We start from the raw sequence: 15,797 nt of genomic DNA, 5'->3' as shown, positions 1-15,797 counted from the left end.
GCAGAGAGAAAGAGAGAGAGAGAGAGAGAGAGAGAGAGAGAGAGATTTAACACGCCTTTATTTATAAATTACACTGTATAGACATACCTCAACCAATATTTAACTGTAACAAATCTTTTACATTTACAAAAAAAACGCATACATATATTTATTCTTTCAAATGCACATACGCATATATACCCACACAAAAACCATAAATAGTTTCACATAAATTAATCAAATTATTAAATAAAAAATGTTACAATCCTCATTTAAACATGTTTAACAGGCACAAAAACCCATCATTAATTTAATACCAGTTCATTATCATAATCCACTGTGCACAAAACATCAGTCAAAGCCCAAATTTCAATAAATCTGTCCAGGTTATTTGTCAGTTTAAAATATGCAAACTCTGCCTTGATTCTATTTGCTATAAGAGCCTTTAAAACCACCTCAGGACCTACTACCACCTCTCCTTTCAATTTCCTTTTCCGTGTTAACCATATTGCCATCTTTGCTCCTCCTATCACAAAATTGATTAACAAGATTTTTTTCCTTTCTGATGCAACATATTTTGGTCCAAAAATGAATAATTCATTATTAAAATGTACCCCCAAATCTCTAACCCACCCGTCTAAGATCTGAAACAACCCTCTTAACCTTAAACAATTTAAAAACAAATGATCTATTGACTCATCAGTACCACAAAAAGGGCATTCTTTCCCTCAATGTGGGGTCAATGTGTGCCACATGTCTGTTTGTAGCTACCGCCCAGTGGACAACCCTTTATTGGAGATCCACAGTGTGCTTCTCTATAGGAGGTTTGTACAGGGACCTCCAGCAGCCACTAGGGAATGAGTCTGGCCCGAACAAATCTGACCACTTTGTCTCTTTGCAATCTTTGAGTACGTTGTAGTGAGACACTTTCACACAAATATTATATAGTGCCTTTTTTGAAACGGTCTCAAAACCTTCCAGCACAGGAGTCCTGAAATTTAGAATAGAACTTATTTAGAATTAGAATTTAGAATTCCTCTGGCTCTACATCCACCGCTGCTGAAATTTCCACTTGGGGAAAATGACTCCCTCTGTTCTGTTCAGGAACTTCATTTTCCTCTGGGCTTTGTCTGAAGACAGAAGGTAATGTTGAAACAATGTTGTCTATTATTCTCTTTGTAATCCTCATAGACTTGATGCCTGTCATATTGTACATTTCCTCTGGACTTTTCCACCAGCACCATTCTTTAAAGGGGTCATATGATGCGATTTCAAGTTTTCCTTTCTCACTGATGGTAAAACTAATGACATCATTAACTGTCTTGATATTTATTTTGAAAGCTGAAGCTCGCGATTATGGTAAGGGAAGTTACATTTCTGACGCGTGCTTGTGGTGTTCGGCCAATCACAATGCACTGGTTCAGCTGGCCAATCAGAGCAGACTGCGCTTGTCAAAGGAGGGGGCTTTGTTGAAAATGACGTGTTTGAGAGAGGCAGGGCATAGATGACCTACAATAATGTACAGTATTTGAAAAATAATGTGTTTTTTTTAACATTAAAGCATGACAACATATTCTGTTACACCAAATACACAAAATAATTATCTTTAAAATAGCATCAAATTGACCCCTTTAAGTCAGCAACTCTTGCACATCCCCGCTCTTGCCATTACATTCTGTATGCTCCTGGACTCTAGTACCTGTGCTGGTTTCAGTGGATTATTAAAAAGAGGTTAATTCTCTGTCCAAAATCCAACATTTGAGAGATCCCTCTTGATTTTAAAAACTGAAGTCCATGCTCTCAAAACTGTTTTGTAGAATGGAGAAACATCCCTCAAATCCATGTTATCCAGTTTAATCAAAAACAGTTGCACATCATAGTTGAAACCATTCATTTTTCTCAACACAGCACGCGCTGTATCAGCCCAGCATGGCTCTGCATACAGCAATCTTTGTGCTGCTTGAAGTCTGATCGCTGTTCTCAATGTCTATCAGGCCTTGTCCTCCCTCTTGAATAGGTAGGAAAATTACAGCAGATTTTTTTCCAATGCTGTCCATCCCAGAAAAAGTCAATTAACTTGCATTGTAGCTGTTTAACTATACTTTCTGGGGGATCCATAATATTAATTTTATGCCATAATGTAGATGCAGCCAGATTATTCGTGACCAATACCGTACCCCTATAAGATAGCTGAGGTAGCACCCACGACCATAGAGACAAACGGTCACACATTTTTTCCACCATACACTCCCATTTTTTTTGCCTATATTGCTCTGTTCCTAAAAACACTCCCAACATCTTCAAACCCTCTATTCCCCATTTAACTCCCCCCGGAAGCACAGGAGGGGTCCTCCCCTGCCATTCTGCTAATAAATATCCTTCACACTTTTCCCAATTTACTTTGGCTGATGGAGCCTTTTCGAAATGTTTAAAGCATTTGTTAAATTCAAAGCATCTGTATCACTTCTTATAAAAACAGTTACATCATCAGCATAGGCAGAAATAGTAATTGTTCTATTTTCACAACCATTAACTAAAAACCCCTGCAATTTCTCCCTAAGTTTGTATAGTAAATGTTCAATTGCCAAAGAGTACAACTGTCCTGATAAAGGACAGCCTTGTCTTATACCTCTATGAACTAACACTGGATAACTTAGCCCACCTCCAACCTTTACCAATGCAGAAGCTCCAGTGTATAACAGTTTAATCCAAGAAATAACATTCTTACCAAAACCAAATGCTTTAAGAGTTTCAAATAAATAAAGATGATCAACTTTATCAAAAGCTTTCTCTTGATCAATTGACAGAAAATCTACATCCTCATTACTAGCATTTGCTAAATTCATTACATCATGCACAAGAAAAAGATAGCCAATTATTGTTCTTTTTGGCACACAATAAGTTTGAAAATCATTAATAACATACTCTAAAACATTTGTTTAAATGATTTGAAAGACACTTAGCAAGAATTTTATAATCAGGGCACAGTAAGGCTACCGGTCTTCAGTTCTTTAACAATCCAAGGTCACCTTTCTTAGGTAATGAAGATAAAACCGCTCTTCTACAACTTGTCGGCAGTTCATTTTTCCTATGAGAAATTCTAAAAACGTCAAGTATATTCTCTTTTAAAAGAGTCCAGAATTGCTTATAAAACTCAGAGGGAAGTCCATCGATGCCAGGAGACCGACCTTTAGAGAGTTTCTTTACAGCCTCTGATATTTCGTCTAATTGAATGTCCGCATCAAGCCATTGTCTCTGATCATCAGTGAGCTTTGGCAAATTTCTTAGTAGGTCGTCCATGCAATTAATGTCACAGTCTCTTGCTTTGAATAAATCAGTATAGAAGTCTTTTGCATGGTTTCTCATTTCTTTTGGATTAGTTTCAAATGTAGCATACGTTTTCTTTCTCCTTCTTTCTTCTCCAAGTTGAAAAAATATGAACTTGGAGCATCTACTTCTCGTATTGAAGAAAAACGGGCTCTTATCAAAGCCCCTTTTGCTCTTTCATTGAACAGAGATGCCAAAACAGTATTTTTTCCTCTTAATTGCTCCACTTCTTCTTAATTATCTTAAATAATTCGTTCCAATTCCTAATAATTCCAATAATTCCTTTCAGTAATTTCTCAAGTACTTTAATAGTGTTCTTTACAAGTCTATTTGAGTGAGCTGTATAGTTCTGGCAAAAAAATCTTATTTGTGCTTTTCCAACCTCCCACCATTGCACTAAATCTTCATAGTCACTTTTTTGTTCTTGCCATTTAGACCAAAATAACCCAAACTTTTCACAAAATACAGAATCATGTAATAATTTCAGATTAAAATGCCAATAATAACTAGAATGCTGTGACTTTTTTTAAACTAATTTCAATCATGCATAGATGATGATCAGTAAAGCCATTCGGAAAAATATTAGCTTTTAAAACTCTATTAGAAGTATGTTTACTTATATAAAATCTATCCAACCTCGCAGCACTAATATGGTCATGAGAGGCTTTGACCCATGTATATTGCGTCACTGTTGGGTGTTTCACCCTTCATACATCAAATAAATCATATTTTCTTATAATACTGCTTAATGAATTAGCAGACTGGAGATGAGGTTCTTCACCATTTCGGTCTAGTGTAAAATCTAAAGTACAATTCCAGTTTCCCCCAAGAACCATACATACATTATATATTTTTTTTAATTCACTAGATAATTTTGTAAAATATTATACTCTTTCTGCTTAATGAAAAGAAAAGGAAACCCCATTAACTCTACCTGTACAATCAAAATTCTGCCCTTAACTATCTCATAAGAAGATATATTAGTCATATTATGCTTTTTGGAAAACAAAATTGCAACACCTCCACTTAGATTAGAGCCATGGCTTAGAAAGATCTTACCTTCGCACCACATTTTCCATTCTATTTCATTACTTAAATCGCTATGGGTTTCTTGCAAAAAAATTATATCCATATGTTTGTTTTGAATCAATTCATACAAAGCGACTCTTTTTCTATAATTCCTTCCTCCGTTAATGTTAATTGTCCCTATCTTTAAGCTCTCCATAAAAAGAGAAAGAATAGAAAGACAAACAAGCACCCCTTGTGGCTTAACCATTACTTACATTACTTTTTAACCCATTTTTTTCCTTTTCGTAATTTTGTCACAATTTTTTTCAGTCTAAATCTTTTCCTTCTACTCAATTCTTCAAATCCTACACTCTTCTGTATTTTAACTGCCAATCTCAAGAATCTTTCAACATCAGGAAAAAAAGTTTTGACATCAAAAGTCTTTCCAAAAGTTTCATCCAGGATGTCAATAATTTCTTTAACTGTATATAACTAATCATCACGACGATGAGAAATAATGTCAGACATTTCTGAAAGGCTGTCATCATCATCCATCTCCTCCTTTTCATCATCTCTATCAACAACCTCAGCAGTACCTTTATGATTATTACTGTTTCCAGTTTCATCTTCACATTGAGCAGCATTCACCTCAGCTTCCTCAACTCTCTCACTTCCAGTATCACAATTTTTTACATTTGTTTCTTCACAGCTTTCATCCTGATAATTATGTGTTTCATTCTTTTCAGTTTCATCTAAATTCTTACCTGTGCCGTCTTTCCCCCATCATTCTCTTTTGACCCACTCGGCCCTGCCGTTTAATTTTCCAACTGATTATTTTCAGTGTTCGTTTTATGAGGGCACGCATTTTTGTGTGTCCTTTTTCACCACATTCAAAACACTTTAAACTTCCAGTACTTGCATAAAGCATATAGGACTTGCCTTCGTACAGGACTCAAAAAGAAATGTCAAGAACCGCTGAATCTAAAAACATAAACACTTGACGTCTAAAAGACGTAACATGTTTCAGTGACTCGTTTTTACATCCTAGTGGAACCATCTTAATTCCACTAGCAATTTTCCCAAATCTCAGCAATTCCTTTTCAATATCATGATTTGGTATGAAAGGGGGACAATTCGAGATTGTTATACGGCTCGATTGAGCCACCAGCGGTGAAATTACAGTATAAACGCCACTCACCCAAATGCCGCTCTCAACCAACCGACTGGTTAAGTTCCGTTCCTTTAGAAAGATCACAACAGCCTTATTCATCCGTGAAGCTGAAACAATATTGCTATACTCCACCTGTTCGCCTATTGCCACGAGCACTTCTTCGACTGAGGCAAAGAAGTACCTGAGGTCGTACTTCGACCTCAGGTACGCATCTAACTCCATGATGAAGTGAGAGAGAGGAGTCACACCCGCTCGGGTGAGCCTCCATCTCAAACACCCGCCACGAGGTTAAACAAAAAACAAACACTCACCTAATACTTTCTTAAACAAAACAAAAATAACACTTGCAGACAGAAAAGTAAAAAACATATATCAGAAAAGATTTACCCAAAACTAGAAAAATTGAAAGGGAAAAAAATAAAAATAAAATCCTCTTCTCACCCGTGAGACACTCACACACCCCAAACTCCCGAGAGAGAGAGAGAGAGAGAGAGAGAGAGAGAGAGAGAGAGAGAGAGAAAGAGAGATTTGATTGATTTTGAAAAAAAACTGTAATTACAAATAACCACAATACATTATTTCACAAAATCACACCACAATTTGTTTAAAAAACCATAAAATTAAAAACAAAAATATAATTCCTCTTCAGCAATTGTACACAAAACACCATTATCAAATCAAAAGTAGAAAGATCACTCATAGCTTTGTGGAATCTAAAGTCAATCAAAATTCTTGCCTTAAGTAAAGTCTTAAAGATGACAATAACATCATCATTTGCTCCATTTTACTTTTCCTACTCATGTAGATTGCCAGTTTTACTTGCCCAAGAATAAAATTCAATCATTTAAACTTAACGTGCTTCTTTTTGCACATATTTAAAACCAAAAATAAATGTTTCAGGACACATTCCTTGCACCATTGCAAACAAAGGTTTAAGCCTGAAACATTGCATAAAAGCATGAAACACAGTCTCTGTTTGAGAACAAAAAGGACAACCTGAGTCATTCTTAGAATCCAAAATTGAAACAAAAGAATTCACCGCAATAGCCCCATGAAGGATTATCCACTGCAAATCTCTAGTTCTTTTTGATAGTGGTGGCTTGTACAATACTCTCCATTCAGGTCTTACATCGTTACCTAATTTTAAAACAGAAAGCCAAGGGGTATCAACTCTCTTATCGAGCATCTTTTTGTTAAGAATGAGCACACACATTTTATACAAATCTTTCCCCACACATGAAAAAAAATCAACAGATGAAAACTTTCTTTGCTGAAAGAAACAACCCGAGCACTCTTCAAAACTTGGTTGAATTAACAAACAAGGAAAAGGATCTTCACTGTCAGGGACACTAGTCCCTAAAAAGAAATCCTAATAATTTTTTCTTCATCCATGAAAACTTCTTTTGACCTACTCAAAAAACGAGTAACTGAACGAACAGATCTGAAACCCAGTTTTTCAGTAACAGCTTCTACATTCTTAAAATGAGGCCCAGTTAAGCACAATAATTGACTTAAAACAAAAACTCCTGAGTTTTGTAGTGTCTTGCTGAATCCTGGTAAAAAATTGGATGAAGAGATATCCAGTCTTGCCTTAAAAATCAAAGGTTCATTCAACAGCCAAAAAATAGAATGAAAATTTTCAGACCTTTAATATGAAAAAAGCTCCAAATCTTAAAAATATGCTGATAAAAAGGTGACAGTTTTGAAAGATCCAGACACTTAGGGTCCATTTAAAAAGAGATTTATCCATTCCGAGGCTTCCAACAGTCCTAAGCAACACACAACTGATCACCCTCCAGCTTACATTCATTGGTCCACCAAGAAGTCTTTGAAAAAAATGCAGCTGGAATGCTGCAATCCTGCTCTGCAGATGAATCAATCCCTGGCCCCCTTCCTCTTTGGGTAAAAATAAAACACTCTGCGGAATCCAATGAAGCTTGTGCTAAAAAAAGTCAACAAAAACCGCTTGAATCTCTGCCATCAATTTCACAGGAGGGTCAATAGTCTGTGCCATCAATTTCACAGGAGGGTCAATAGTCTGTGCCATAAAAGTGAAGCAACCAAATAATTTACAATAAGCGTTCTACCCCTGTAAGACAGGTTGGGTAGAATCCACTTCCATTTGTCTAAACGACCTTTAACTTTTTGTAATAATCCATCCAAATTTTTTGTAAAACATTATCATCTCCTAAGAAAACCCCAAGATATTTCAAACCCCACCTATTCCAACACAATCCTTCAGGAAGAAGGTTCATTCCAGTCCCCCAATAAAAAGGCCTCACTTTTTTTCCAATTTACTTTTGCTGATGACCACTTTCCAAAATCTTCTATCAATTTAGATAAAACATGTATGTCACTCTGTTAATTAATCATTATTATAAGGTCATCAGCATAAGCTGATAAATATTAAAATTAAATAAAAAGTATTAAAATGCCAATATGCACTTTCAGGTTTCACTGAATTTAAAATAAATGTATAACTTACCATATTATGATCAGTAAAGGACAAAGGTGTGATAAAACATTTGTTAAACATATTCAAATGATGTTTAAAAACATAAAATCTGTCTAATCTAGCCAACGATATATAATTAGCACGTGTATGAGCCCATGTGTATTGTATTGTCTTTCATTACCGTTCATAACTCTTCAAATGTCACATAAATCATATTTCTCAATCAAGTGAATTAAATGCTTGCGTGAAGCCTTATGAGGTTCAACATGATTTCTGTCTATGTCAAGTTCAGTGCAATTAAAATCACCACCTACAAACAGAAAATCCTCAGTACAGCAACCTTTTAACATTGAGAAAAGAGTATCTAAAAACAATAACAGTAATAATAGGTGCAGTTCGAGTATAAACACAAATAAAAACAAACACAACATTTTCATAAACAGCTCTAACTTTTAACAGTCTGCCTTTCACAATGTCATCTACATCATACGATACTGGCTTAAAATTCTTACTAAATAAAACAGCAACCTTACCACTCACATTTGAATAATGACTTAAAACAGATAACCCATTAAACTCTTTAATCCAGTCAACCACGTTATCCATACTACTATGAGTTTCTTGTAAAAATGCTGTCTATGTTCTTCTGCTACATTTCTTCAAAAACCTGTGCTCTAGAAAGAGTTATTCGCACCATTGACATTAATTGAAGCAATATGAACTTCATTCATAACAAAAAAAAAGAAAAAGAAAAAGAAAAACAATTCACCATACAAAATTTTTTTTTTTTTCTTCATATTATACAGCATCATTATTTAGGGCGCTGTTTACGTTCCTCACAATTTTCTTCAACCTGTACACTTCTGTGTTGGTAAAAGAATCACTAGCCATCAAATTTTTTGCTTGATCAACAAACTGCTTCAAGTCAGGAAAATATTCATGCACTCTTAAACCTCTTTTTTTTGTTGACCTGAGGAACAATTTTATGTCCTCAAGGCCATAACTGCGAGCAATAGGTTCACCTTGCGAAAAACTCACACTGCTTTCAGATGAATCACTGTCACTTTCTGTATCTTGCATTGTCTTACTCATTTTAACATCTAACGACTTGCTTTTCATCTTTCTTTTTTGAGGAGTCTTAAAATAGAGCTGCTCTTGCTCTGATGTTAACTGTGCTACTTCATCCATTACACTAAATTTACTCTTTTTACCGTTTGCACCTTCCTTTTTACCTTCTAAAGGGGAAACCAAAGTGTCAGAGACACTTAAAGGGGTCATATGATGCGATTTCAATTTTTCCTTTCTCTTTGGAGTGTTACAAGCTCTCGGTGCATGAAGAAGATCTGTAAAGTTGCAAAGACTAAAGTCTCAAATCCAAAGAGATATTCTTTATAAAATTCAGAGTCAGCCACACCCACCTAAAACGGCTCGTTCTAACACGCCCCCACATATCTACCTCACTATGTGGAAGATTTGCATAATGCCGCCCAAATGTTCACGCAAAGAAAGAAGGCGTAACTTTTATTCTCACTGTAGTATTGTTGACGCTGCAGCCATGTCGTGAAGGCGCTGTGTGCTTCGTTGTGAAAGCGAAACTACTTTGTTTGGTCTTCCAAAAGAGGACGATATCCGCTTCGTCATGCCTAGAGCTGATCTGTGCTGGTCGGTGAGGGAATACATCAACTTTCACCGTGGACAAAGCGGAGTCCGGCCCGGGGTCGTCACATGTGGTTGCCGCTCATTCTTCGCATCCGCCGGGCGCACCGTTCTCGACCCTGCCACCTCAGCTCACTCTATCCCGGCCTCAGCGTAATTATGTCCCCACTGGATGCAACAAATGCCTCGTTTGTAATGGGTTTTAATGTTTTTGTCTTGTCGCTCCGGCCGGACACGGCATCAACAGTACGTGAGGGGCGTAACATTTCCGTCTCACGCTTGAGGTATTCGGCCAATCACAACGCATTGGATAGCTGGCCAATCACAGCACACCTCGCTTTTTCAGACCAATGAGCTTTGTAAAAATCGACAAGTTTCAGAAAGGCGGGGCATAGAGGAGAAACAATAATGTACAGTATGTGGAAAATAATGTATTTTTTGAACTTTAAACCGCATAAACACATTTCATTACACCAAATACACAAAATAATGTTCTTTTTAGAAGCATCATATGACCCCTTTAAACCAGTAATTGTAGATAAAGCATTAGAATTTGACTCAAGTTGCTCAATCCGAGATGAACCTGACTCCCTAAATTAGTTTACTTCCATTCATCCATTGACAAATTGCCAGCAAAATATTTACAAAACTATAAAAACCTGTCATCTACACATAATATGTGATTAAAAGCAAAAACTTTCATAAATGAGAGCTAAAGTCTATGGTTAGCCTACATCTTATAGTTAGTCTAACGGTTGAGATGCTAACGGACTTTTTCCGAAGACACTAAACCATTTCTATAAAGTAAATATTCAACAGAAGCGTGCCAATTGCATGTAAGAACGTGTCAGGAACAGTTGTACGTATTATTTGTGTAATTTTAGGGACTAAACTTACCTTGAAGCAGTGTGACGGATTCGCCGCTTGTCAGTTGTGTTTCATGCCCCGTTTCCATGGTAACTTCCTCCGCTCCAATTTAAAGGGATAGTTCACCCAAAAATGAATATTTTGTCATTAATTACTCACCCTCATGTTGTTCCAAACCCGTAAGGCCTCTGTTCATCTTCAGAACACAAATTAAGATATCTTTGAAGGAATCTGAGAGCTCTCTGACCCTCTCATAGACAGCAAGGGTCATTACACGATCAAGGCCCAGAAATATAGCAAGGACATCGGTAAAATAATCAATGTGACATCAGGGGTTTTCCAAAGATGAACGGAGGACTTACGGGTTTAGAACGACATGAGGGTGAGTAAATAATGACAGAATTTTCATTTTTGGGTGAACTATCCCTTTAAATGCGACTTCAATGGGTTCAATGGCCATTAAAAACGCAGCGTTTACATAAATACATACACGTAGAAGTAAAACGTTACATACAGATGGAGTGAATTATAAGAATGACAGATAAAATGTTCTGAAACTTGATAACGTATTGTGTAAGTGGATAGTAGGCCTAACATATAATATAATATAATATAATATAATAGCTTTAGAATATTTATTTATTTATTTACTACCTAACGAAAATACCAGAAATGGTAAACATAGTATAGAATAAAAATACACTATCTATTGCAAAACACATTAAAAACAAACAGAACGTACAATGGGAGTTTTGGCATGGTTATATTTTGGTACTGGCATGACGTTTTTTAAATAAATAAATAAATAAATAAATTTTAAACATTCACCCATCATTCTTGTTCATGCGTCGATACCCCTCCCCCGCCTTTCATTTGTTTACACCATAATAGTCTGGTTTACACTCTAAGATGTTAGCTCGTGATGACAATTAACTACAGTATGAAACAACAATAATCGATAATTGGATTGTTAGATTCGAATACATCAATTAAATGATCACAGATCTCCATTCACTTCATTTCGTTCACTCCTTTCTGATATAGTCTGCCATACACAGGGATTAGAGAATGGACACAGCTCATATGTTTCAGTATAGCTACTCCATCTTATTGGGATCATTATTCATTCATGTAAACTTAAATGTCCTCTGCTTCTTTTTGCCTTTCCATTTTCCAAATTGACTTTGCTGGAAGCATAAATACACCTGTAGAGTGCGTGATATTCCCTCCACAGCTCAAAATGAAGAGACATATTGGTAAAGTTTTTGCCTTGAGCCACTGTCTGAAAACAACATTCCTCCATCGATCCTTTCAATGGCTACCACCCACCACATAAATACTGTCCTGTCTGTATGTTTTGTTCCTTGTCTGATAGTATAGAGCTGAAGTGCCAATTTCCCATTCAGCCTTTCTGACCCACGTGCCACAAAAACACTGCTGTCGATCCTGAGTATTAAAGACATTCATTACATAAAATGAGTGTGAACAATGACACTGGATGTGAATGTATAGTGTCATACTGTGCTAAGACTCATTTATAAAGAGTTATGAAGTGGTGTGCGTTTAATCATAATAATGTTGACCTGAATGATCGATAATACAATGATGGGGTTTCAATATCTCTAAATGGCTGTTTAGAGATAAATAGATTGTTGTCATGACTCATCTGCCAGCCCACATTAAATGTTCGAAATACATATGTCATTCTTTGTATGTTAACCGATTAAATATATTCTTTAAGGTGCTTTACGTAATTTTTTGGGATAGGAAGTCATTTCCATAAATGAGTAAATGCTCTGAAAGTCAGTGGGGTCCAGAGTTCTTTTGTTTCCCACTGACTTTTGGACGTTTTATGGACAAAAACAGATTAAATATTATTTACATTTTTTTCTTTTGTGTTTCTTTCATGTTGTGATTACAGAATTTTGTCATATCTGTGAACCCACTGTCCTTCTCATGAACAAATCTCTGTCTGGTTTCAGAAAAGATCTTCAAAATGTTGTTTTATTTACAAGTTTAGAAAAAGTCCCTTTCAAGGAACGTCAGCTATTTCAGGCATGTAAAACCAACTACTATCTACTTGAATGGGGAAATACTGAAATCACAAAAACTGCTCGACAAATTCACATTTAAATAGCATTACAAATCAGCAATACAATCTGATATGAACCAACCCATAAACGTTGTTTCTTATCCTCAAATAGCATTAAAAAATTATTTTAATTATTTCTATAGAAAGAGTGATTCTTTCTACAGAAAGAGTTTCTAATGGATTTGCTTTTTAATTTACAAGGCAGGACTTGTTCTTCCATATTGTGTGCTGCCATTTCTCCTTTTCACAGTAATATTAGCAAATGTCTTGGTAAATAATTTTCAGCAAAATAATATGTTTTTGGATGCAATAACATCACAGCTAACACATTTTAAAGTTTAAAATAAATCCATTCTTTGGATTTATACAAAATCAGCAGATGTAATATGAAAGTCAGTAGATTCTGTCTGGGCTTGAAATATAGAATGCATGATTTTCAAACTAATCTTATGATTTCTGTAAAACATAAAATGAAATTTTCTGGAAATTCTTCTAGTACTTCTAGTAGTCTTCTTCATGTTTCCTTTCTATTAACTTTAGAACAGAAGTTTAAAATGTCAAATGTGTAACAGCAATACAGCAGTGACGCTGGAACTATTGTAGTGGAATGTGACCGGTTGTGGTTCCTCCAATCATAACACTCCATCTTGTTACACGTCCACTAAAGACATTTTTATTTCCCTTTATCCCCCATATTTTAAATTTTGTACAATTTTCTGATAACACATCCGTTCCTGCAGTACGCAGACTTACTGTACACAGACAGATATATATAAGATAAAATTCACATAGTTTGTATGTAAATAAATTAGATCTTTATAACAGTATAACAAACTATTTTAATAAAATGCATATAAATATCAGTAGTTTCTTTGTAAGATTGTTTAAATGCTCAGTTTTATTAACAAAACTCTGTAGTTTTTATTGTATTGCATTGATTGAGAGATCCTTAAAAGCCTGATGTTATATTTGTTACATTTTAATGTGATTTTGTGATGTATGGATAATCAGGTAAACCTAAGTTTCTTCAGTCCAAGTGTTTATCTTGAAATATTATTTACAAAACAAGAATTATACTTGTGTTTCCTACATTCAGTAAGGGCCACAAAACTAAACTGTAACTATATTAAATAGACCAAACAAAAGAGTTAAAATTATAGTATAGTTATTGTATAGAATTACACTAAAAGGTATTTTACTTGCTAAAAAAGTATAAACTATCAATCAAACAATAGAAGGCATAGATTATGTACAAGTTTTTTCATCAAAGCTTTGACCGTATTTATCATTTAGAGGCCTTAGAAATGTGCAAATCAAACATGATTCAGTAGGCATTATAGGATTAACACAGAATCAAATCCATTGAATTTAATCAAATCTGACTTACATGTGTATATGTGTAATGAAAGTTTTGAAGGGAATTATCTTGGAAAATTATGACCAGTGACTCCTCTGTATGTCCCAAACATAAAACAGCACGATAAGGACATCACACTCTTTTTCTGTTTCCATTTTCACCCTTGGACACTTTAATTTAAAATAAAATTATTATTTAAAATAAAAGCCTCTCTGAGGTGTGTCACACTGTGTCTGTTTTCAATCCCTGCTAGAGAAATGGAAAACCTGCCAACAGGATGAGTGGAGATGGCACAGTTGGGAATATTCAACACACAGTGGTGGCGATCTCTCTCTCCGATCCGCCCGGAGGCTGTAGGCGGTCTGGAGCGGGGACAGTGCATCCATGGGGGAAGTTCAGGACAGCCGCTGAGCGGATGAGTGCAGCATATAAATGGGCATCATCCTGAGGTTTTTGGTTGAGGCTGTTGCTTCTCTGTAGCTACCATGGGGTGAACAGGAGAGAGTCAGAGAGAGCCTGGAGAGGATACTAGTGTGGAGGAGGTGGACTCCCTCTGACGTGACAAAGTAGCAAACGTTTCCAGCTCTGGAACTGAAAAAGGTTGTAGCAGAAGGAGGAGATGATACCAGCATGACACTCAGTACATTTAGACATTTACATTTAGTCATTTAGCAGACGCTTTTACCAGAAAGTGCAATCAAAAATACAAACGCAAACAAAAATATAACGTAGAAATAGGCAGAAAACGAAATATTCCTTCCTAGCAGCAAGTAATAATTCCAACAGCAGATCTATAAACAAGTATTATGCAGGACACTCACGTGCAGCCGTCTGTCTCTTCTGTTGACTAATCGCTTGAGTAGGGAACTATAATGAAGAATCGGTCTCCCCTTGAATCATTGTAGCCCCGGCACTCCGATCCCCATTCTGGAGCCAGAGACACACAGCAGGAGTGCATGTCAACAGGATTGTGTGATTATGTAGTAGGGGAAACTGGGATTTTTGTAACAGCTGTGAATAATAGATTTTGACTTGGACCTCTCAAGTTTTAAAACAAGGTACTGTAGCTACCTACAGTGTCTGTCTTGTAAAACTAGAGCTACTGTTTTGAGATACAGAGATGTTGTCACAGTAGTTGAGGTGATTTGTAACAATAAAATACTACTTTTATTCAGCAAGGATGCATTAAATTGATCAAAAATGACAGTAAAGACAGTATAATATCTATTACAAATAATAAATAATTTCTATTGCAAATAAATACTGTTCTGTTGAAGTTTCTATTCATTAAAGAATTTTGGGAAAAAAAGTAGCTCAAATTCGGCTTTGCCATCACAGAAACAAATTAAATTTGAAAAATATATTTTAAATATTAATAATATTTCACATTATTACTGAATTTTTAAACAAACAAAATGCAGTATTGTTGGGCATATGATACTTACTTACTTGGTACCTGCTACAGTATCAGGTACATCTTTGTAATTTGATGTGCTTTTAATGCCTGATGAATGTTATATACTTACAAAAAAAAAAAAAAAACTGGAAAAAACAGTGCCCCTAAATTTTGACTGCGCCCCTAATGTGCCATCCTTTTACTTCATGCTCACACTCACAGTTTATGCTAATTCACACTCATACACATGAATAGAAAATGCTCTGTTCATGTTCTCTCATACATACACATGGAACACAAACCATTGTCAGACAAAAAAAAAATCGTTGAAGCATCAAAACGAAGACTACAGACTCACAAAAGCATGAAGGTGGTACATCAACCATACATTTTTGTTATGAAAATCCTTTGTTATGAATGTATGTACGACGAGTCCGAGAGCAGAGAGATTTTTTTTTATGCAATAAAAAATTAAAACATTAATTTAAC

This window comes from Sinocyclocheilus anshuiensis, unplaced genomic scaffold, assembly GCF_001515605.1.
Source record: "Sinocyclocheilus anshuiensis isolate Anshui unplaced genomic scaffold, SAMN03320099.WGS_v1.1 scaffold85, whole genome shotgun sequence".
NCBI classification, from domain to species: Eukaryota; Metazoa; Chordata; class Actinopteri; order Cypriniformes; family Cyprinidae; genus Sinocyclocheilus; species Sinocyclocheilus anshuiensis.
The sequence above is the reverse complement of the archived record's forward strand: the minus strand, read 5'-3'. Positions refer to the sequence as shown.